We start from the raw sequence: 24,565 nt of genomic DNA, 5'->3' as shown, positions 1-24,565 counted from the left end.
TATGGCTATCATTTTGTAATGTCTGTAAATGTTGAACCACTATGTTGTATGCCTAAAACTAATATTAAATGTCAACTGTACTAAAATTAAAAAAAAAGAGACTAAAAAGAAAAGTTGCTACTTTGTTTGGCCTTGAATATCATATCTATCTCTTTTGAGTAGGAAGGAAATATTAAATTAGTCCAACGGGGAGATGGGGAACAGAATGAGTTCATTATATTTTTATGAAACAGTTGAGATATCCAGTCTGTTCTTCCTGGTCCCCTCATCTGTAAGATGGTCGAATTATTTAGGAAATATTTTGGGGACTTTATGCCCGGCTCCCAGTTTCTCCCTCTTCTTTTCTGTTTTTTTCAGGTGTGTTTTAATTTGTGGGGGCTGAAAAGGATACTGAACACTAGTGACCAAGGACTCTCAAATGCTATGACTGAGAAGGCAGTAAAGTAAGGTAGGGAGAGTGAGGTATGGAACTGGGTGCAGAGAGAGGGGGAAAGAGAAGATACCAAGAAAATTCACGAGCACTCTGACCTGGAAAGAACCAGCTTGACTACTGGCATCAGTCTTGTTTTTTGCTCATATACTCCATGAAAGAATTCTGCAAGGTTCTTTTTGAGTTGACATCTAAAATTTTTTATCATAAATTTAAGTAGTTGGAAAGTACATATTAGATAATGTCCTGAATATCATATCTGTGATTAAAATATATTTTCATCAAAACTTTGGAGCTGCAGATTTAGCTCATTAACTTTATGGAGAGTGTCCATCACATAAATTAATTGGCAAAGCTAGTCCTTATTGTCAAACTGTTCTGCCAAATTGGACTTGCTTTATGTCAGAAAAAAAATCTCACTTCATTTTTTAATTCAGAGAAGGGTGTTAGCATGCAACTCTTTGAAATCTTGCTCCTGAATTCTGACTCTTAAGAAGTGAAGGAAGAGCATCTCACACTCATTACATGCCAAATAAACTATAGAACATATAAAGTTAAAAAAAAAAAAAAAAGAGTGGAGGAAGAAAAGAAGGAAGTGAGGGGAAGGAAGAAGGAACAAAAGAGGCTCACAATGAGTTTTTCTCCTGCTTTCAATATGTTTCTGAATCTTTCTTGCCTTTCTCTCAAAGGACTGTCCCTCAGAAGGAAGCCATGGATGTTCTGACACCCCAGGACAACGCACCTGAGTAGGACCGTGGTGGGCGAAGGGTATGCTTTCCTTGCAAAGTAGAAAGAGAACTACTGGAGGAAAAAAGTCCTTGTGGCATGATCTTAGACAAATTAATTTCAGAAAAGAGGACTGAAGATTTAGCAGTTGATTCCCCAAAGTTATCGCTTCCCTTGGAAAGTCTTCATGCACCAGGGCAAGTGTACCTGTACCTCAACTTAAACACCCCTGAACTAGTTCAGCTCCATCACACTTATTGCAATTTGCCCCCAGTTCGTCTTGATATTAATGGTGGAGACCAGAACAATCTACTGATCCTGAACTCTTTCCACCACTACATCTGCCACTGCCCCAGCGTGCCTATCAGAATCGATATGGGTGGGTTCAAGCACTGTCGTCCCCTCCAATTAACCAAAGTTAGTGAATGATGATGATGATGATGATGATGATGTTGATGGTGATGATTTTTCTCTGTAAACTCCACATGGTAAACCAGCCTTTTTGGTTTCACAAAACATGAATGCCCTGACTCTTTCTTTCTTTCTTAAAAAAAACAACAAAACACTGCCTTTGTTCTTGTGATCCCGCTGAGAAGGAGGGGGAACTTGACTTCCCATTTCCACGCAGTCCTTGTCATTGAGCAGCAGTGGGGAGTAACACCCCTTCGAAACACAGGAGTCGTTTATGTTTGGCACGCTCAGAGGGAGAAAAGCTGAACAGATAGATCTCTTCCTTCAAGCCGTGCCTCTACACCCCACTGGAGTGGGAAGGGGAGGTCCCATCAGTGTGGTTGTTGGGCCAATTGCATTTTCCCCCATAGGCATGAATTTGCATGGAAATTGCTGCTTTGTGTTGGCAGGACTCTTCTAAACATTTCACCCAAAGAATTATACCCACCTTGGGAGTTTGCCCTCTGGGTTGTATCTCTGTTGGACCAGGAAAGTGAAATTTCTCCACAAGAAAGGGCTTGCCTCAGGAATTAGCAGCAGAACACTCCAGCAGATTTCATCTGTCTACTGCGTTGTCTGTGTCCGCGGCCTGAATGCTGGGGTGGTGTGGGGGTCGTGGGGCTGAAAGGTGGGTTAGGGTTTTGATCTTGCCTTAGGGACTGGAGGAAGTATTAAAGTATTTCCCCAAATTGTCCCCAACGGGCAGGCAAAGGTCCAGAATATGCTCCAGAGTTGCTGGAGGAGTGAAGTGGGAGGACAGTAGGAAAGAAATCCAGGCAAAATTGTGCAGTGGCCGCCCAGTCTCTCTTCTCAGGTTCATCGTCCCTTCCTTGTGGGGACTCCCACTGACTTCATGGCCCCTATCTTTCCTCACTTGCCTCTTGCTTTTTCAGGAAAATTCCTGACACCTGGTATCTACCCCTCAGGATGGACTGATGTTTGCTGATGCTTTTCCCTGGGGAACAGTCTCCCGCACTTCCATGGTGGAATGAAAAACTTGGCCTGAGGTTTTAGCCATCGTGAACAGGTAGGGAAGTTTTTCATTTTAATTGTATTTTTTTTTTTTTTTTTACTAAATCTTCAGCATATAGGTGATCACCTACTCTCTCTTGATGCAAGATTGGCCCTGTTTTTGACATCTTCTTTCTGTGAAATGGCCAGAACTCAGGACGAATCCAGGAAATGTGGGATGAAAACACCTCTCAGTGTTGGCATAGAGTTGCATTGCTGAGGTGCTAGGTAAATATCTGCAGAATTCCCTCAGAGAGCTTCCAGTCACAGTCATGGTTCCTCAGACAGGTTAGAACCCCCAGAAAGTCCAAAGGGCCTTCTGGAACCGCTGTCAGCTGACTCCAAAGAGAGAGGACTGGAATGTTAGCATGTTTACGTTTGTGGAGAGGAACTAGGGGGCCTCTGGGAAGTGGTTGAACAGGAGAAGCTGAAGCGACCCTTTCACCTCAAGAATTTAAAGAGAAAAAGACCACATATGTATGAGGCAATATCAAATAGGAATAAAAAATAAATTCAAGTATGAACCTTTGAAATATTAATACATCTAAAGTGGCTTCAGGAGACAGAGGAGTCTACTAGGTGGTTTTTAATGCCAGGTTTAAAAATTTTTACTCATTTTGATTTTCCATAAATTGCTATGTTTGATCCGGGGGGTTGGGTCTTTTTATATAATCATGAAGTGGAATTTTGCTAAAAGGACAGCATTAGCGAAGGGAGCAAGGGTTTGGATGGAAGGATTAGGATGATGTGAGCCAGCACAGAGGAGGAGAAGGCAGAGAAAAAGCAGTAAGAGCATGTAAAGAAAGAAGAAGCTGACCTTGATTTTTGGGCACCACGCAGGGGTTGCAAACTGTCAGTCTTTAGGTCACACCTGCGTGTCAAGGGCACATGTAGTTTAAAAATAGGTAAAGATTGCCAATAACATTTCAAAACTGGCAGACTTCACATGAAAATCTGGGTTTCTGAGTTCTCTGGGAAAATCAGAGGAGCTGGCAACACAGACCACAATCCTATGTGGTAATAAGTGGGGTAAACTGAGAAGTGGCTGGCTCTTTCTGCTGGGAAGGAACGCTACAGTTTGCAGGTGTACTCCTGATTGTCACACTCCAGATCACCTCACTCATTTACATCACCTGCTCTGCCTGTGTGGCACTTAGTTTGTAAGCTCTGGACTCAGACTGTCTTGGCTGGGGGAAGAGAGACTGGGCATTGCCTGGCTTCCCGAGGGAATTGCTGGTCTCTGCTGATGTTCCTGTTGACTCCTCTGGTCAAAGTCATCAATGTAAAGGACATCGACACTGGCTGCTCTGCCTTGCTTTCATCACGACCTGCCAGGCCAGGCTACCTTTTTCAAGCATAGCTCTGTAATACAGAACCTTGGGCTGGAGTCTCTGGAAGGCTGAGCCTTTAAATGAGGGAGGGTGTGGGCATGGGCTGTGTTGCTATGCAGTATGTAAACCAATTTTGGAGTCAGCCTCTAGGGCACTGGGTGGCCTGAGTCAACACCTGTTATTATAACTCCCCAAGTACCTCCCTCTGCTCGACACCCCTCGCCACCTTCTTTACATCTTCTATACTCCTGTGGTGTTGCTTTTCTTTCCATGTTTAGTCCATTAAATTATCATAATTAGGGACAAACTAATAAAATGCTAATGGGTACAGAAAAATAAGCAAATGGTACGTAACATCAGAGTAAGCAGTGAATAGTAATAGAGTATAAATGTCAGGGGTACTCTCTGCATTGACTGGAGAGGAAAGGCAGGAAAGATGTTCTGTTGAGCATTAAAGGGATGGAGTTGTAGTCATTTAGAAAAACATCTTCAAAAAAGAGGTCATAGTACAGTTGAGTTGGTCAAGGGCTGCTGCTGATGTCTATGGATCTGAGAAGGCAAAGAGTGTGCATCACAGTGGGGTGTTAGAAAGCTAGGAAGACGTGTCATGACATCTTGGAGGGCCCATGTGGACAGCAGCCATGAGCTCTGTTGGACACGCTTAAGATCAGAAACTGGAGGGGCATCTGGGTGGCTCAGTTAGTTAAGCATCCAACTCTTGATTTCTGCTCAGATCATGATCTCATGGTCCAGGTTCATGAATTCGAGCCCCATGTTGGGCTCTACGCTGACAGTGCTGAGCCTGCTTGAGATTCTTTCTCTCCTTGTCTCTCTGCCCCTTCCCCCACCTCAAAATAAATAAATAAACTTTTAAAAAAAGATCAGAAACTGGAAATGGCGCTTTAGGGAAAGGACTTTTCCAACTTAAATACAAATACTAAATTAATAATTTTTATAATAATTAATGTACCAATGAGGCTGTGAGATGAATAATTTTTCTGAACTTTAAATAGTTCCAGAAGTGCTGTGAAAGGCAAATATGTAAATTATGTAGTATTCCAAGAGAATAATGCATCTGAGAAATGCGTCTGAGAATACACAGATATGAATGAGGTGAAAACTCAGACCCACATGCCTTGTTTACTGAGACATTTTATTTTCACATTCATGATGCTATGAATTCCATTATTTGGAATTGTTCTTTATCTGTTTACTGAGGTAGAGTTGACACAAATGTTACATTAGTTTCAGGACATTATTATTGTTTTAAATGAATATATTCCTGTTCCTCTGCATAGTAAGACGCATTGGTCCTCCCTTACAGCAGAGGCTCATAATGGGTCAGGAGGCATTTCAGGAACTAAGATTACCCTGTCCAGGACACCCGAATTCAAATCCTGTCTTTACAATTTACTAGCTGTTAATCTTGGGGGATATTTATCTAAACACTCTAACCTAATTTCTCAAATGAAGATAACAATACATAGTACTTTGGGCTGCTGTGGAGGTTAAAGATAAATGTATAAACCACACAGTTTAATGTATGGGACCTAGTTAGTCTCAATAAATACTGACTTTTTATTATAATGGTAACAATTTGTGTTGCTATTCCAGAAACTGCTTTTGGAGGGTCCCAGATTCTCTTATGAGCCTATCAAGCTGTGTAGCATGAGACGAAGTGAGACTATGAGCACAGATGTGATTGTTGCCACCAATTTAATATCTTTTGACATCATGTCACCTTTGCAAAGCATTCATGACACTTATGTTTACTGAAGAACCCTAGTGGGTAAAGGTAGTGAAGGGAAAAGCAGAGATGGATATTTAGCACCAGGACTGCGATATCAAACAAGAGAGAAGACAGAGGCTCTTTGCAGCTCTCTAGGTGTACCTGGTAGAGAAGGAAGGCAGGAGAGAGCTGAGGTGCTGGGGGCTCCATGGTGGGACCCTGCTGATTGTGCTGGGGGAGTGGCAGCCTTGAATCCCTTACTGTGGTCTGAACTTCTACAGCCTAGAAGCTAAATAAGCCTAATTAGGCAAGCAGGCAAGCAACTTTTGCAACTGGGGGAGCTGGAAGGGAACCCATTGGCTGGGGGAGCTTTAAAAGAAAGAGACCAGGGAAGTGGCAGTAGCCTTGGCCGTGGCCAGCACTAGCTGTTTACATGTTCTCTTCTCCAGCATCAGTGGTGACTAGGGAAGGGCAGCAGGAGGAAACAGTCTAGAGTAATGACACCTGCTGGAGTCAGTGGCACCTGACCGCCCCCCAGTGAGAACGGCTCCAGCCCAGGGGGAGGGAGGTGCCGAGGTGTGCTCTGTGCTGGTGAAGGAGACTTCCCCAGGCTCCTTTGAACAGAAATTTCTTCTAATGGTAGTAGATTTTCTTCTAACCAAATTTCTTTGTGATTCATGTGGCCAATATGCTGCAAGTGGGGGAGTTGGTGTAGCTTATTAGGCAGTCTAAATTTCCTCAGCTTTCTGAATGGTGCTTAAAACGTGAAAATGCTGACCTGACCCGCTAAAAGAATCAAGTACAAGTATTAGAATGGACATACTTTTGAGATTTGTCGGGTACTGAGAGCTGTATTGGCTGGTCACCCCTCTCCTACTTTCCCTGCCTCCGTCTCCTCTGCTTCACTATAAATGCGGTGATGATTCCCACTTGTGAGTTCAGACTAGCTCCAGTACCTGGTCCAACTGGAGGGTGGGGGAGGGGAAAGAATATAATCTAGATTATTAAGAAACTCCCTCCCACCGGAAGCAGGTGTATCTCCACGGACTCACATTGAGGGGTGCAAAGTGTGACTTCTGGGCTTCTGTGTCCTTCTCTCCCAGGGTGTGCTTGTATGTTCTCAGTTTGTCCCAGCAAATTCATTCGCCACGCGTGTGCATCCTGAGCTGTGCTCTGAGGGCTGTCTAGTGTATCCCCTCCCATCCCCTCTGCTGCATCTGGCCACGGAACAGAAGACAAGGATGTGTCTGTGTGCACCTGGGCTCACTCCCTGCCCGGCCTGCGTTGGCAGTGGCTCTGCTCCTCCTTCAGGGGGCGCACCTTCTGTTTGGTGGCCCTCTCTTATAGCCACCCCGACAGCTCTCTATGTCAAAACCCCCTGAGAGACAATTCCCACAGGCTCCTTGCCCTTGACCCAGCAGGCCCAGTGTTAACTCCTCCCTCAGCCTCACTTGGCAGCACAGTGGGTCCCCGGTCAGGTTTCTTTAACCCCGTCCCCTCCGTTGAAAATAGTCTCTTCATGAAACTCTCCATTTCCCTTTCTTGCGTGCATCTCTTTTCTTCCAGGACCACGACTATCCATCACCTGAGCCCTGGGAGCCCTAGGTGTGGTTCCCCTAGCCACAGGGTTATCTGCCTCCACCGTCCCTGTCAGTCCAGGGGCTAGCTACCTAGTTGCTCTTCTGTAAACCAAAGACTGCTTGCCTGACCTGTGTGCAGTCCCTCCCCCAGGGTGTTGGCTGCTTGTGCAGAACTGTACAGACAGATCTCCTACAGCTGCCGCTGAAGCCCTCAGACCCCTAACACTCTATTGCCATCTGCTTCTCTAGAGGTTCCCTGCCCTGCAGATCAGATCAGACAGCCTCACACCCATCTCAGTGCCCTCATCATAAGGGCTGAGACCACTGCACCCGCTCCTCCGTTGCATGCCTCCCCCCCCTCCCCCAGCCTAGTCTAGCCCCCAGTCTGTCTTCTTCCATCCAACTATTTCTCCTGCCCCCTGCCCTCCCTTGTCTTAGTGAACCTGTGTCACCAATGGCATGAACCCTTCTCCCCTGAGCTGTGAAGGAGAGCTGTCTTCCAGAGGCTTCCCACTGAAATAACACAGGCAGAGTAAGAGCTTTGCTGCTGCAAAAAGTGACCTCTGAAACTGCCCTTGAATTTGGAATGAAGATTTAAGAGGCAGAGTTGAAGAGTTAAACTGTCTTTCTCAAAAATCTGAAGCATTTTCCAGGGAGAATACGCATATCATATTTTACATCACCTTGATTTGGTATAATAGTATGTGTTTCTGAAAATATTTTCCTGAAGTTTATAGAATGAAATAAAAATGTATAATGAATATAAAAGTATAAATGTGTACATATAGTAGTCTTTTAGAGTATACTGTTAATGTATATTTTCTCCTTATCCAAGTATGATTGTATGATTATGTGCTTTTAGTCAATGAAAGCTATCAGGGCAAACTATACTGTACCTTCTCAGCTAAGGAGCATTAGCTCACCACACTGCATCTGTGGTCAGCAAGGAACCCTCCACCTCCCTAACTTGAGTGGAGGGTATTCAGCAATGCCTGTGTTTACTTTGTGCCACTTAATCTAAAGAATATGTTTAATCTCTAATTGATGATATAAAGCCACCAAGGGATAGTTCTGGACTTGCTGCAAAGAAACACAACATCCTGGGTGTTTGTGATTGGAGGAAATGTCAAGTAAGTGGTTGGGAATGAACAGTCAGTTAGGGATGGGTGAGAGGCCTTTGCCATCTTGAGGAAACTCAAAAACATTCCTGTAGCCTGGGAGGGTCATCCAAAAATGATAGCCATGGTAGCTGGAAGAAACAAGGTAAGAGACTTCTCATGACTTGAAGGGGGTTGAAGAGAACGAAGGGAGGGTCTGTCTGTGGATGGTGACATTGGTATGTTATTCCTTATTCTATAAAGAGACTATGCTCTAAGCACCAGGTCCAGCGACTCTGCCTGTTTCTAGCATGGTACCCAACCTCTGTGCTAAAAAGACTCTAGGAACCATTTCTTTTCTGCTCTTTGTAACAGTTACCCTGAATATATTCTGGTAAATGAAACAAAGGGAAGAAATGGACTTTCTATCTAGAGCTAGCTACAGCTATGCAAAAGAGGCCAAACAATGCTAGCTACAGCTTTGCAAAAGAGGCCAAAATAAGCAGCTGTCATGCATTTATCAAATTCAGGACTCTCTCAAGTATTAAATCAATCCCATCAAAACAGTTTTATTGCTGATGGATGAATGGATTGAAGTAGATGTATAGCTTTAAAAGGGCTTGCCATTTGGAGTAGGAAACTTGCTGTGAGGCCCAGTGGCTTGGTGCCACTCTCTCAGAGCCCAACAGTATTTACTGAGTAGGTTCCAATTCTGTTGCTCCTGGGCTTACTTTTCTGAATTGTGCTATTTTAAGAGTATTCTATTTTCCAAGGACTTCAGATCAAATTCAGAACATTTCCGTAATTCCGGTGCATTGTAAATAGCCACGGTCATTCACTCAAAATCATTTCATGTCTAGGCCAGTGCTTACCCCAGGTTAGTTTTTTGGTGACTATAGCAGAAGGAATAGTATCTGGGTCTAATTGTATCATAAATTATTTTACTGTTTCTCTAATTAGCAATTTGACTCTGTAAACATGGTGACACAGTGGAGTCTCTCATTGTAATTATTGGTGAAATTAAAAAAAAATTTTAGTGTTTATTTATTTTTGAGAGAGAGAGAGAGAGAAAGGCAGAGAGAGAAGGAGACACAGAATCCAAAGCAGGCTTCAGGCTCTGAGCTTCCAGCACAGAGCCCAACGCGGGGCTCAAACTCACGAACCGTGAGACCATGACCTGAGCCGAGGTCAGACGATTAACTGACTGAGCTACCCAGGTGCCCCTATTGCTGAAATTTAAATGGAAGGCCCTGTTTTATGTATAAAGATAAGCAAAGCGTAAGTTGTGTTTCTTTCCCGGAAACAATGATGAGTTTACATTGATGTACTTATTTTCTTTCACCTGTCTTCATGCTGTGTAGTAAGTGGCTGGGGTTTGTGAATTCATCTGGGACACAGTGGCTCAACTAAGTCTAGCAGCTTCAAAGAGCCAGGCTCTGTTCCCTTGATTTCTTGGGTCTCTAGGAGTGTTTGTATTTCCAAGGGACCGGCAAACTGAGTAGTGAACAACAAGTGGGCAACAAGAAACCAACTGTCACCTGTATGGTCATCTGTATGGAACAGCTTCTCGTTAGACCACTACACCTTCAGTATCTTTAAAAGGACATTCAAAGGACTTTTCTGAGGAACTTTAATGTGGGAATTAATTTGTGAGAATGAGCAGAATTCCCCAGTATGAGAAGAATTCTCATAGCACATTTGTTCATTACGGAAGTGTTTCTTTTATTAGCTCAAAGAAACCAAAAGATTTGACCTCCCTACACTTGCTAATCACAGAAGCATGTTATTCAGAGTTGAGAATACTACAAAGTACTTGTCAGCTCCCTGAAGATAGGTAGAAGTGAGTGAATTTAAACAGAACAAGACAAGGGAAAGGGCTTTCTCATTGGAGAAATTGGTGGACGTTGAAATGAGCTACTTTTAGAAGACTATGGAATTTTTTTGGTTTAAAGACCTTTAAAAATAGGCATAGATCCCTATCGGTCTGTAGTTTATTTGATTTATAGACATAAAGGAATGGACTAGAGCAGTGCTTTTTTTTAAAGTTTGTTTGTTTATTTTTAGAGAGAGAGTGTGAGCAGGGCAGGGGCAGAGAGAGAGACGGAAAGAGAGAATCCCAAGAAGGCTCCGCACTGTCAGCGCAGAGCGACACGGAGCTCCATCCGACAACCCACAAGATCATGACCTGAGCCAGAATCAAAAGTCAGATGCTTAACCAGCTGAGCCACCCAGGTGCCCCTAGAGCAGTACTTTTCAACTTGTGCTCAGTGAAAGGTTTCTCAGGGTTGGGTGGGAGAAGGTCAAGTGGAGGCTGGGATGAGCTGGTCAGACACAGGCACATGCCTCTTCTGTGAGGCATGTGCTACTAAACCCAGAAGAGATACAATCTTCATCTAGTTATTTAGTTCCAAACTTTAAAGTCAGGCAAGGGATGATCAGGAAGCAAATATTAATGGCTATAAAGCATTGAAAATTCACTTTGGAATGAGAGCATTTCTTCTTTAAATATTGTGGCTAAGAGAACTCTCACCGAGTTTTAGTGTATGTACATTAGAGATCTCATACAAAGAGGTCACTGTGTGTGGCTTATAGTAGGAACTAAATAAATGTTGAATGAATGGGTGCAGAGGAAAGCAGATATAGCAAAACACATTTAGCTTATTTATTACTTGAATATTATTGGTAGAAGAAACATTGAACATATTTGTTGTGTAGAAAAGGGGTCAACATATCTTTTGTTCTGTAAGTATTCAGTTTTGTGGGTCACTCTATCAATGTTACAACTACTCATTTCTGCCACTGTAGCATGAAAACAGCTACAGCTACAGGTAATATGTAACTGAATGGACATGACCGTGTTCCAATAAAACATTATTTGGAAAAATGAGCATCATGTCAGAATTGTTGGGGGGCCGTAGTTCGGTGATCACTAGTGTGGAGCACAGATATGATCAAACCTCTCAGCTTCAAGGTATTTTGTGGGTAATGAATAAAAATATTAGGTGTTAGGGGTGCCTCATTGGTTCAGTCAGTTAAGCGTCCAACTCTTGATTTTGGCTCAGGTCATGATCTCACAGTTAGACAGAGCCCTGAGTTGGACTCTGTGCTGATAGCATGGAGCCTGCTTGAGATTCTCTTTCTTACTTTCTCTGCCTCTCCCTGATTATTGTGTGTGTGTGTGTGTGTGTGTGTGTGTGTTTGTGTGTGTTTGTGTGTGTGCACGCACACATGCACTGGCTCTCTCTTTCAAAATAAGTAAATAAACTTAAAAAAAGAATATTAGGTGTGAGTATCATCAATAATAGTGGCTTATTGTTTGAATCAACATTTTGTGTAAATTTCTATTTCAGGATAGCCGAATAGAAAGCAACTGCATGTATATGTGGACAAATGTTCATTTCATTTTGCTATCATTCAGCAAACTATTTCTTTCTCCTATTTAAGCTCCTGTAAGGTGCCTCTAATAATAGAATATTAGAAAAAAATATGTATTTAACAGAATAAAAAGTCTTATTTATGAAAAGCTTTGTGTGCCATAGATGCAGAATTTTTAACCTGTGGAATTGATTCCTTTTCTTTCTTTAAACAAAAATTTTTAAGCTTATTTATTTTGAAAGAGAGAGCACAAGTGGGGTGGGGCAGAGAGAGAGGAAGAGAGAATCCCAAGCAGGCCTTGCACCATCAGTGCAGAGCCTGACACTGGGCTTGAACTCATGAACTGTGAGATCATGACCTGAGTGAAAACCAAGAACCAGATGCTCAACTGACTGAGCCACCCAGGCACCCCTAATTCCCTTTCCTTAACACTGATAAAACCTTTCTTTAGGAAGGACCCAGTAGTAATGGAACCAGATAAAGTCAGTGTATTAATGGTAGGCAATCCAACATGACCAAATGCAAGATGTTGAACACAGCAGAAACAAAAATGGCTGACTCATAAATCGGCATGGATTTTGTAAATGTCTCATGTACTACAAAGCGACTCTCTTTATGGAAACCCTGACATATTTATTCTCGTCCTCTCTCTGTCTCTATCTCTGTCTGTCTTTTCACACACACACACACACACACACACACACACACAGAATTTTGTATAATTACTGGCACTTTTAAAATATTTTATTATTATGGCATCTCAATACTTACATTGATTACAATAATTGCATTAGTTCAAATCATTTCAAATTTGAACTACTTTATAAGAAGATTAGGACATTAATTGTTTTGGAATTAGAACAGTAAAAGGAAGCAATCTTTATGCAGGGTGGATTTACAATATAATACTAATTATCTCATTAACCTTACCTGTAGAACCATTAACATGGTCAAAAAAAATCCAGGAAAGTATAATATTTCAGTGCACAACATTTGTTAGAAAAACAATTTATAGCTAACTTGGAATAAATATCATTATGCAAATTCCTTTTTAAAAAATATCTGATAAGTAGCAAGAAGATAATTAATACAAACTTGCATGGTTGTATCTAGAAAATATCTGGAAATTTAGCAAACTTGGTCCTGGGATTTGTGTGGCCCTAAGTAAATATTTTAGCCTTTACCTCAGATTTTCCACTTATAATGCAGGGTGTCATTTTTTAGAATCACAAATGTAAGATAATGAGAAATTAGGTGAATTTATCTGACAATAAGCTTTTATTTTTATTTTGTGTTATTTTTACTAATAATGTTCCTGAAATTCAGATGAAATGATTTGTTTATGGTCTCATAGCTCACCGGAGCTTTAGGGGTGCTGGGGGTGCTTTTCTATGCCAGTGTGGCCTGACTTTGACAAGAATGGGGATTTCTTGGTGAAAGCAGGTGGTCCAGGCTGGGGTGGTGAGATCATTTACTCAATAGTCTCATCCGGCTTCCCTCTGGCTCCACCATCCCTACAGTTCTCCCTGAATTCAGCCTTCTCTGGCAGAGCTGGAGAGACAGCGGGGAGGTTCTGTCATAGCTGTTCATGTGAGGCTGGTGCCTTGGAGTCCATCTCAGAGAAACAGAAGCCGTTTCTGGCTTCTGTTCTGTAAAACAAGATGACGGTAAATAGGACGTTCTGGGAAACTGACGGTTCTGTTTCTTCCTTGTGTCTGGCACTGTGCTACAGCTCTCGGTTCTCACCAATTATGCATGCCCTGCACATTTTTTTAAAGGCTTAGACAAGAGCACAGCAACTTATGTTGTTCTCTAAGATAATGCACTTTCTTGGAGTAAAATCACCAGATTTTGGGTGAAGAGACCCGGTCCCAATTGTGGTTCTTCTACCCCAGATCTTCTATTATTTGCAGCCTTGGGCTCATCGCCTGGCCTCTGAGCCTCGCCTGTAAGGAGGGGATACTGCTATCTACCTTAAGGTATAGTGGTAACGAGAAAGAGAAATCCCAGCTCCACCATTTCTTAGTGGCAAGTGATGGAGGGAAAGTTACTCAACCTCTCAGTGCCTTGGTTTTCTCATCTATAAAATGAGGATAATTACATAATATCTACCTCATAGGGTTGTTGTGAAGATTGAGTCACTACATGTGAAACACTTAGAGCAATGCCTAGCACATAGCAAGCATCAATATATGTTAGCTATTCCAATTACAGTTATAATATAAAACTGCTTTGAATAAAAGAACTAAATTAACATAAATAATTATTAGTGCCCAAATAAGAGTTGGCTTTAAATGCATTTCTCAGAGTGTGGGAATCCATCGATACTTGGTAGAAAGGACTTGTTCCAAATATTACATTCTCTCCATTTTCCTTTTTGTTTCTTTTTATTGTGGCTGATTTTTCTTCTCCTTATCTTCAATTTCTCTTCCATACTCTGGGAAATGAAAAGTGATCTTGAAGGGAGAAGATGAAATTCTTTCTACTCCTCAGAAAAAAGAGGCTATAAAACTGCAATATAATAATGCTAACAATAAAAATAATATGTAGTCAAATCTGCAAGCAGCAAAAACAAACTCAGCTCGGCTTTGTTCTTTGGTGTGGCTGATGAAAGCCTGCAAGTTTGTTCAGTGAGTTGTAGGAAGCAGAGCACAATTCAGGTTGTAAGGCATCCCTGCAGTCCAGTAAAATTGTTGAGACTGGGTGGGGGAGGGCTTTATCAAATGTTTCTCTCCCATGTATTTGTAAGTTTGAAATGACACAGACTTATTAGGTAAATAGATTAAAAATGTGTTCCACTGTGAATGATCTATTGTGTGGGACAAATATTCTGCACATAGACTATTAGGATACTAATCTGAAGAGTGGGTGTTGTAAAGGCAGACAATGGTAAGGATGTGGGTTATGTGTTATTGAGGCAACTGGGTGGTGACTAGGAGGCATTTGAGTAGATTTCCTTTAAGTTCCTCATGTGCTTCTGTCTGATTTACACAGCTGGCTCCTTGGAGGGGGACTCTGCAGGACACTGCTAGCTATCTATAAATAACGAATGGTTCTACAGAGAGAAGAGGACTCTGAGACCACCAGATAGTGGTTGATATCCACTGCCGCCTCTACCCCAACCTGTCTATTTCTGTCTCATCTATTTCTGTCTATCCATTATCTATCTATCTATCTAACCATCAATCATCTGTTATCTGTCTATCCATATATATCAATCAATTATCTATTATCTATCACATTTATCTATCCATCTATTAACTATTTATGCATCCATCCATCATATGAATTATGTATGTATGTATGCATGTATGTATGAATCTATCTATCTGTCTATCTCTCTCTCTCTCTATCTATTACCCTTCCACTCATCTTTCCATCTATGATCTCAGATTAAATTGAATTCAAAGACACTGTTGCAGCGCACCTGGGTGGCTCAGTCATTAAGCATCTGACTTCGGCTCAGGTCATGACCTCACAGTTCATGAGTTCGAGTCCCACATTGGGTGACCTGGAGCCTCGCTTCAGGTGGGCATGAGCCCCGCTTCAGGTAAGCATGAACCCCACATCAGATTAAACACGAACCCTGTTTCGAGTGAGCCCCACTTCTCTCTCTTTCTGCTCCTTGCATACTGGTGCCCTTTCTCTCTCTCAAAAAACAGGACAAAACAAAACAAAAAACCAAGACACTGTTGCAGGAATTGTCAAGAATCCACATTAAGTGAGGGGATACTAAGTGTCTTTTTTTTTTAATATGCAATTTATTGTCAAATTGGTTTCCATACAACACCCAGTGCTCATCCCAAAAGGTGCCCTCCTCAATACCCATCACCCACCCTCCTCTCCCTCCCACCCCCCATCAACTCTCAGTTTGTTCTCAGTTTTTAAGAGTCTCTTATGCTTTGGCTCTCTCCCTCTCTAACTTCCTTTTTTTTTTTCTTCCCCTCCCCCATGGACTTCTGTTAAATTTCTCAGGATACTAAGTGTCTTAATCCACATTAAGGACAAACTGTGAAATGGGTTTAGACAGTCTCAGTGGACTGGAATATCAATAGTTTAGTGGAGAAATCCCTCATCTGCAAATTGAGAAAGTCCTCATTAAAGCTATGTGACTTAGCTGATAAGAACAATTTCAGAAATTATACTGAGTTTGAGCAATAGTATACATATTTAAATTCCCCCAAGAATGTGTATATGCAGAGAAGAGCAACAATGGCCTATTGTACCCATAATCTGTGCATTAAGGAGCCCCTCAGTGCACGTTTACACAGCAGACCATGGCCTGACTTCAGTGGCAATGAGCTGTGGACTGAACACTCATTGAGGGCTCCCAGGCACTTTCCCTTGCTTGGTAGTAATAGTGCCAGTGGAACCGTTACATGTACTTAGGATCCTAGTGTAACAAGCAGGATGAAATGAATGCATTTCTGCCTTTACTGCTACAAAGTTGTTATTTTTTCCTTTAAAGACTCATTTCTATTGGCATTAACTAAACACAAGAATTCCCAGAAATCTAACTTGAAAATGAGAGTTGAAATCTATGTGAACAGTGTTATTCAGAATTGAGTCATGTTATAATATACTATATATCATGTATTGTCAAATATTGCTTTGGTCTGCAGACATAATTAATATAATCCAGCCATTAATAGTATGATATATGATCCAGGGACCTTAAATATAACAAAATGCAACTAATATTTATCTCTAATGTGCTATAATCTTTATTCACATCACAAAGCATTAACAAAGGGTATATTCTTTAATGCTACACTCCCAAGGGTTTATTTGGACTTTTTTTCTGGTTTAATTAGCTTATTCATTTTAATTAGAGTACAGTGCAACATTTACATGGTGTTTAATCTGAAAGCTAATCCTGTTTTCTTAAAAGATTAAGTACAGTAATAAATATAAAATAATGGTGGCTGTATCTCATAGGACTGGTACTTTGGCTACATGAACATCTTCTACTGGAAATTGAAGAAACATAGATTTTCTCTAGTATTCTTTCGTTAAGACATAAATGCCACAAGAATGGTTTTCGAACTAATTAAGAGCTTCCACAAAAGCCAGATTCCTACCCTGCCCCCTGACTCATGGATGGTCATACTTTTTGGATTTGAGGAGGAACTCCCATCTTACAGCCTGTATTCATGTGTTTAAGCTTTTCTTTCATGCCCCCGCTGAAATTCTCCCCTCTCATGCCCAGTGCATCAGTGCATCCTGATGAGGGAATCAGACCTTTTTATAGAGACAAGCATGTTTGGCACTGGCATTCTTCCCCAGCCCAGCTCCTGCCTTTGCCTTTGGCAAATTCGTCACCCATGTGCGCAACCTGTATAGTGAGCACCCTGTCCCTCAGTTCCTTGATCTCCACATCGATAATGACCTTCTCTTCCACTCGGAAGTCACTCATTTCCATGGTCACACTCTAGACTCGCCATGGCCATAGACTGCACTGCTTTGAAGTCCCTTACTCAAACGTGCTACTCTTCAACCCCTACTCCTTCTCTTTCCTGCTTCTGCTACAGCAGTACGTGGCTAAGACTTCTAGTCCATCAACTTCTCCACTTCCTCCTATCTTTAGTTTCTTCCCAATCTGCTTAAATTTCATGGTCATTTCAACCTCTTTCTTGCAAAGGCCGTTGGTCCCCTTGCCTGACTCATTCTGTAATAAAACTATATTGGATGACCCCAGTCATTCACTCACCTTCCCGGTGTCCATTCCCAAACAAAATCTTTCCCATCACTGTTCAAATGTGCGTTTGTAACCCCTGCTTAAAAGAGCTCTCCCTTAGCTTCACCTTCTCATCAATGGCCTCTTTCATAGTGAAGAGTCTGAGAAGACTTGTACATACATAATTATTTCACTTCCTCACTTCTTATCTGCTCTCTGTCCAGTTCCAATTTGGTTTCACCCTCACCTCCCCACCAAAATTCATCTTACTAAGGTTGTCAATCACTTTCATGTTATCAAATTTAATTGACACTTTTTAGTCTGCAGACCATCCTACCTTACAGCAGCATTTGTCAGAACTGTCAATTACTGCCATTTTGAAACACTTTTTCTTTTGGCTTCAGCAACACATTTAACTTCTACTCCCTCCTTTCTTTCCAACTCTATTTTGGGAGCTTCTCCTCTTCTTCTCTCCGAACTCTATGTAGAATATCTCAGAAATTGGTCCCGGGCTCTCTTTTTTTCTCAGATTCTTGAGAAATTTCATTCAAAAGATCCTAAAGATCAAAAGACCCATCTATTTGGAAAACACAAGTCCACAGAAAGACTTGTACATAAATGTTCGTAGCAGCTTCGTTCACAGTAGCCCCAAACTGGAAACAACCCCAAAGTCCATCAATGGGTAAATGGATAAACAAATGTGTTATTTATATAATGGAATACTACTCAGCAACAAAAAAGAATGAAAAACTGCCACACACACCATGGATGAGTCTCAAATGCATTATGCTAAGTAAAAGAAGGCTGAATAAAGAGTATATACTAGATGATTCCATTTATTTAAAATTTTAGAGAATGCAAGCTGATCTGTAGTGACAGAAAGCCAATCAGCATTGCTTGAGGCTGTGGGCAGAGGGAGGGATGGACTGCAAAAGAGCATAGGGAAACCTTTTGGGGTGATGGAAATGTTTTGTATCTTTATTGTGCAGTGGTTTCATAGAGGTATACAGTAGTCAAAACTCAGGAAATTGAGCACATTAAATAGGTGCAATTTGTTATAAGTTATACCTCAATAAGGTTGACTAAAATCTATCTGCTGACAAGGCTTGCATTTCTGTCTATAAACACAGATCTCTCTTATGAGCTTCAGACTGTGGATCCAAGTATTCATGTGATATCATAATTTTTATATTTCATAGGCATTTCAGACTCAAGTATAAACCTGAACCCCCAGGGTGCCTGGTTAGCTCAGTCAGTTAAGCGTTCAACTCATGATTTCAGCTCAGGTCATGATCTCACAGTTCACGAAATTGAGCCCTGTGTCATACTATCAGTGTGGAACCTGCTTGGGATTCTCTCTTTCCCTCACTCTCTGCCCTTCCCCTGCTCATGTGCTCTTTCTCTCTCCCAAAATTAATAAATGAACTTGGAAAAAAAGTAAAATAAAACTGAACTCTGGATTTATTCTCCCACAGGCTTCCCCACCAACACCTAGATAAATTGCTATCTTAAGGAGACCTCAAAATACAGTGGCTTAAATTAAATAGGATTTTATTTCTGTCTCCTAGGACAATCTAGAGATAGGGGAACCATTGCCTGTAGTGTGACTCTACCTTCCTAATCCCAAGACTCCATTTCCGGTTCTAAGCGTGCTCCAGTTCTCTTCCTGTCCCAGCCAGCAAGGGCAGGGAAAGGGTCAAAGAAACACTTGCACGTTTCTTTTTCAGAGGCATAACTTAGAAGTGTCAAATGGCCATACTTCACAACAAAGGAGGTTGGGAAACATTATCTTTATGAGATTATATATATGTTCAGCTAAAATTTTATTTCTGTGGTAGAGGGCAGAACTAATGTCAAGAAACAGCTTCTGGCTTCCTTGAGGGCATGTGGAGACCTGGGCAAATATGTTTTTGTGGGACTCCATCTATTTATGCAATTTGATTAAAAATGTGTTGCAAAATCCACGGCCTATGTGAAGTTAAGTGATTTGTTCATGGATATTTAGATATACAATGGGTATAGTATAGAAGAGATACTTACATATTTGTGTATTGTCTAATCAGTGTACATGTCTAAGCATCTCTTTATGTTCTTTATTGTTAATTGCGTTATTCCTGGCTGATTTCATATTTCCCATGCAATAAAAAAGTAGAAATACTGTTATTACAATGACATGGCTTTCCATAACTTTTTGCATTGAAATAGTATACATCTTATTGTTGCGGCAGTAACTAATACCATTTATTTTAATGCTGGTTATATCGCTACTCATGATATGACATCATCTACCTTGCCACCCTTGAATACTGCCTTCCAATGATCTCAGATTGTCCTGTGCTTCCTTGATGACTACAAATGTAAGTCTTACCCAGAGTATGTGGGAAAAGGCAGTTATTTTCTTGTAGTTTAAAATTTGTCATTCTTAAATTTATGGCATAAATGTGGAACAACACATCTTCCAACCATGCCTTTTCTTGAATTCTTCAGGTTGGAATCACTGCATTCATAGAATGTGATCTCTTACAGTGTTGACTGCATGTCTGTAGGGCACAGGGATGAAGGATCCATGGGCAGAGAGGAGCAGTCTATTTGCAAAAGGAATGTCCGTTCTTCATCCAGCACAGTTTAAGATTGACCTGAGACAGTATGGTATCACCACATCCATTGAGGGCAAGAGAAGGCATTGCCTGGAAGGGTGTATTGACATTGGGGAGCAATGGTCTTGAAAGCCCTCAGAGGGGATACACACTCCTCTGGCCTTGAGATGTCTTTTTTTCCTGCCCTCCTTGGTGCAGGCCCTGGGATGCAGGCTGCTTTCCTCTGCAAAAGCAACCAGCAGCTACATTTCACCCTGCTGTTCTTTTCTCCAGAAGATAGCTATAGAGTGAGATATGGTGTTCTTAACCTACTGACTCCCAGCTGACTTTGAGTTTAAGCATCCAGTACCCTTAATGAGAAAGGTATGGGATAACAAGAGGAAGGTGTAAGCTTTCAGAAAAAAGTTGCTGAGTTCTCATGGTCATGGTTCCTAGGATAGATACTGTTCCTTTAGAGTACTGTAACTGGAAGGACTTTTGGACTATTACTCTCAGTTTTAATTTCTTTTTTTTTTTTAATTAATTTATTTTGAGAGAGACAGAGACAGTGCGAGTGGGGGAGGGGCAGAGAGAGAGGAGACAGAGAATCCCAAGCAGGCTTCGTGCTGCCAGTACAGAGCCCAAAGCAGGGCTTGAACCCACGAAACTGTGAGATCATGACCTGAGATGAAACTAAGAGTCAGACTCAACAGACTGAAACACCCAGGCCCCCGTTAGTTTTAATTTCTAAAATTACTTACTCTTAATTTAATTTCTTTTTTTTTAAATATATGTTTATTTATTTTTTGAGAGAGAGAGACAGAACATGACAGGGGAGGGGCAGAGAGAGATGGAGACACAGAATCTGAAGGAGGCTCCAGGCTCTGAGGTGTCAGCACAGAGCCTGATGCAGGGCTCGAACTCATGAACTGTGAGATCATGGCTTGAGCTGAAGCCAGATGCTTAACTGACTGAGCCACTCAGATGCCCCTCTTAATTTAATTTCTAAAGGTGAAGTTTCTCAAATCACTCTAAATGCAGAAGGCTTCTTAGCTTCTTAGGAAGTACTGTCCAGGCCTGGCCAACCAGTCTAGGCAGAATCAAAGTTGTCGTTTTATCTCTAGTGAACAGAGGCCCATAACACCACCTGTCCCTATTTTCCATTGGTGGGTGGCCTTATATAGTTTTTTTTTAACTTTTAATTTTTTAATTAAAAAAATTGTAATTCCAGTACAGTTAACATACAGTGTTATGTTAGTTTCCGGTGTACAATATAGTGATTCAACAATTCCATACATCACCCAGTGCCCATCACAACAAGTGTACTCCTTAATCTCCGTCACCTATTTCATCCATTCCCCCCCCCCTCCCCCCCGCACCTCCCCTCTGGTAGCTGTCACTGCAATAAGACTGATGAAATCTATTATCTGTTACATTTTATAATCATCATGGGAGAGTGATGATTTACTCCAATTTTAAAGATGAGCAAAACGATATGCAGAAAGATTAAATAATTTTCCAAAGTGTTTCTACCTCTAAAGAACTCAGTGTTTGTATCTCAGTTGTTTTCTGAAAGGGAATAAAACACAGTGTATGCATCTGACTCTGATGTCACCTGAGAAACTGGTTTGGAGAAATTTTGATGAGCCAGTGCCAGATTGCTGTCTCATAGGGTACTTGTTCTTGGAGGTTGTAAGCTGCAAGAGGAAATATACCTCCTTAGGAGATTCAGCTGGACACAGCCTGGCCATCTGCTCTCTTGGCAGGGGCTGACATAGGCTGCCTTTATGAATAAGGGAGATGGAGCAGGGCATGTCACCGGCCAACAGTGCTGCTGGCACTGAGGCATGGAGGCAGACAAACTCCTAGTCTGGTTGACTGCTGTCAACATCTTAGAGTCCATGGAGTTGACCTACTGAAAATTGTAGGTCTGGAAGGAAAGGGATGAAGGGGAGTCTTGATTAGCAGTACAGCTCCAATGGTGGAAGGAGACCCTATTTTAGCCAAACGCCTCTGCTGGGTATCATGCTAGGTGCTGCGGTTAGAGCAATAAACAAGAGAGTATAGTGGGATAGCAAGACATTAAGTATACACTGATGCACATAATTATTTGATTACAATTGTGATAAACTCTATGATAAAAAGTAGAGTGTTCTTTGATAGCATATAGTGGGGAGGTCTGAGTCTGGGTGTGGGGTGGGTTTCAGGGAAGTCTTTCCTTGAGAAAGTGACATCTATAACAAACCCAATGGGTTGTTTGTAGCACACCTTATAGATTGTTTACCAAATATCCAATTTCTGTTTCCTCTTCTTTCCTTGAAGGACTACCATCCTCCATTTTAATTTTTATGTATCCAACTTCCTCTATCCAGCCATGTTCTTCAGGGAAGATGGCCTCAGAATATGGGTCTTGATTGATCTGAGTTAATAATGATTGTTTTGCCATTGATTAGTTTAGGTATGTGTTAAGTTAGGTATGTGCTAAATTTAGGTATGTGTTAAGTTAGAGCCTAGAGGCAACCCTTTCTTCCTCTGAATGTTGTCATGTCTGGTGACCTTGAGTGAAGCTTACTTGAGGACAAATCCCACTCACCAAAGGCAGAGCAAGAAGTTGGAAAGAATCTTGGTTCTTAGCTTTCTGAGCTCAATAAATCAACTGTGGAGCACCCCTAGCTTTAGATTTTTTGAAGTGTTTCTCAGTATGTGAACCAGCTGAGTTCGAGTTTCTGTTATTTACACCTCAAAAGATAACAAGAATTATCTAGGTGATGAGTGTGAGTGGGAAGACCACTCCAGACAGAAAAACAATGCGTGTATGCCCTGAAGTAAAAATGGAAAGTAGTTCCATGTGGCTGAAGAGCAGTGAGCGAGGAGGAGTGGAATAAGATGAAGCTGGAGAGTTGGCAGAGGTCAGATCATGCCACTGTCCTTCTTGGACATTACCTAATAATTTATATTTGAGCTCCTTACAGGCATATCCAGGTTTATAATTCTTTTTTTTAATGACTCCAACAGAATGCTGAATGAATCTTACTTTTACTTCTGTATAGTGGAGAGTGGGAATACTTATATACCTTGATGGTTTACAATATGAATGAAATTCACTTGTAATTGCTCAGTTCTCTAAATTACTTGGCTTATGTAACTATAGCTTGAAGTGGTTTCTATATTGTAGCTCCTGACCTGTTGTCTGGTGGGACTGCCTGAAGGTTACCCAGTCTCAGTGGCCTTGAATTGGATCTTCAACATATAAGCATTTGGGGCAATACTTCAGAGAGTAGTTACTCTGGTTGTGTTTGTTATTATGAAGCTGGAGATATTCAAATTCTTTGGTCTAGGGATCTGAGGGAGAATCTGGGAATTCTATCAAGTAATGATGAATAAGTCCATTGGCTCTTGCAGAAGAGTTCCCTTGTGATCTCAGCAGGTGGGAGAGGCTCAGAGGAGTAGTAGGTCCAAATATATATCTACTGAGGGTACAGGCTCTAAGAAGCTAAATTATTAGACAAGAAACCTGCCTGCTCAGCTCAAGCTTGCCCATCGTCTTTGACTTTTCTGCACTTGTGGGGTGTTTGCTTATTTCTTACCAGGCTCCTCTGGCTATCTGCTGGCAGGGGAGCCTTCTCTGGATGTTAGCCTATAAGATTTGGGCCCTGGATTCCAAAAGCTCGGGCTTTGGAAGCAGATGCCACCTAACAGCTGTGTGAACTTGAGCACATTATATTTACTCATCTATAAGATGGTAATGATGATAGAACTTAGCTCCTAGAAATGTTGTGAAAATCAAAGTAAGTAATCTATGATGAGGGCTTAGCACAGTGCAGATATTCAGTCTATGATATTAATTACTAAACTCACGATTGCTAGTCATTTCTACCATCAGTATTTGTGGGTTGGGTCCTGATCCTCCAATGAACACAGTATGGAGGACCTTATCACCTCTGCCATTGTCTCGGTTAATACAGTGCCACAATACAACGGTTTACTGAGCTATGTCTTAGGCCCTGTGAAGCAACAACAACAACAACAACAACAACAACAACAACAAATTCTACAGCTTTCAGTGTTCACAAGCCAGAAGGAATACTTTGGCTTCACCATTTATTTCTCACAGTAAGATCTAATCCAAGAATATGATTGTTATTGTGAGTCTGAATTTTAAAAACTAGGGCTGTAAAAATCTTTTAAAAAGTTTCCTGGTAAAAACAGTATTTTGATTTGCGCTCTTTGATAGATATGTTGAACCACCTAAATCTACAGATTCATTACAAGTGCCACTTCATATTCAGAGAGAGTGATTTTTTTCTCCCTTTATGTGGACCCCTCTGGGATGTCTCCAGCGTAAGTACCGCTCTGAGCAAACCATGCTTTGCAAAGTCAGTTATTTGTTTTACTTCTGCCAGAATATTGAAAGTTTGCCTGGCGAACATTCCCTGAAATCAAAATGACTTATTATCAGGCTTCCTTTGCTTTTGATCCTGCTGCAGGATGGTGTGTTTTCCTAATGATGCAGAATCTCTCGTTAAGTTCAGGAAACAGGATATAAGGATAAGTCAATTGACTCAATTTATGGACATAATAAA

At 41.4% G+C, this 24,565-nt stretch overlaps 1 long non-coding RNA gene across 5 annotated transcripts in view; it reads left to right on the top strand.

Moving 5' to 3' along the window:
• LOC122226288 overlaps positions 1 to 24,565 on the top strand; it is a 60,789-nt gene that overhangs the window by 4,884 nt on the left and 31,340 nt on the right. For 4 of the 5 annotated variants that reach the window (XR_006205559.1, XR_006205558.1, XR_006205557.1 and 1 more), the window contains exons 2-4: positions 358 to 448; positions 1,120 to 1,198; positions 2,500 to 2,633. This is a non-coding gene — a long non-coding RNA (uncharacterized LOC122226288). Of the gene's footprint in view, positions 1 to 357; positions 449 to 1,119; positions 1,199 to 2,499; positions 2,634 to 24,216; positions 24,324 to 24,565 lie in introns of all 5 variants that reach the window. The other variant, XR_006205556.1, reaches the window with a different exon arrangement.

This window comes from Panthera leo, chromosome C1, assembly GCF_018350215.1.
Source record: "Panthera leo isolate Ple1 chromosome C1, P.leo_Ple1_pat1.1, whole genome shotgun sequence".
In the NCBI taxonomy this organism is placed as follows: Eukaryota; Metazoa; Chordata; class Mammalia; order Carnivora; family Felidae; genus Panthera; species Panthera leo.
The sequence above is the reverse complement of the archived record's forward strand: the minus strand, read 5'-3'. Positions and strand labels throughout refer to the sequence as shown.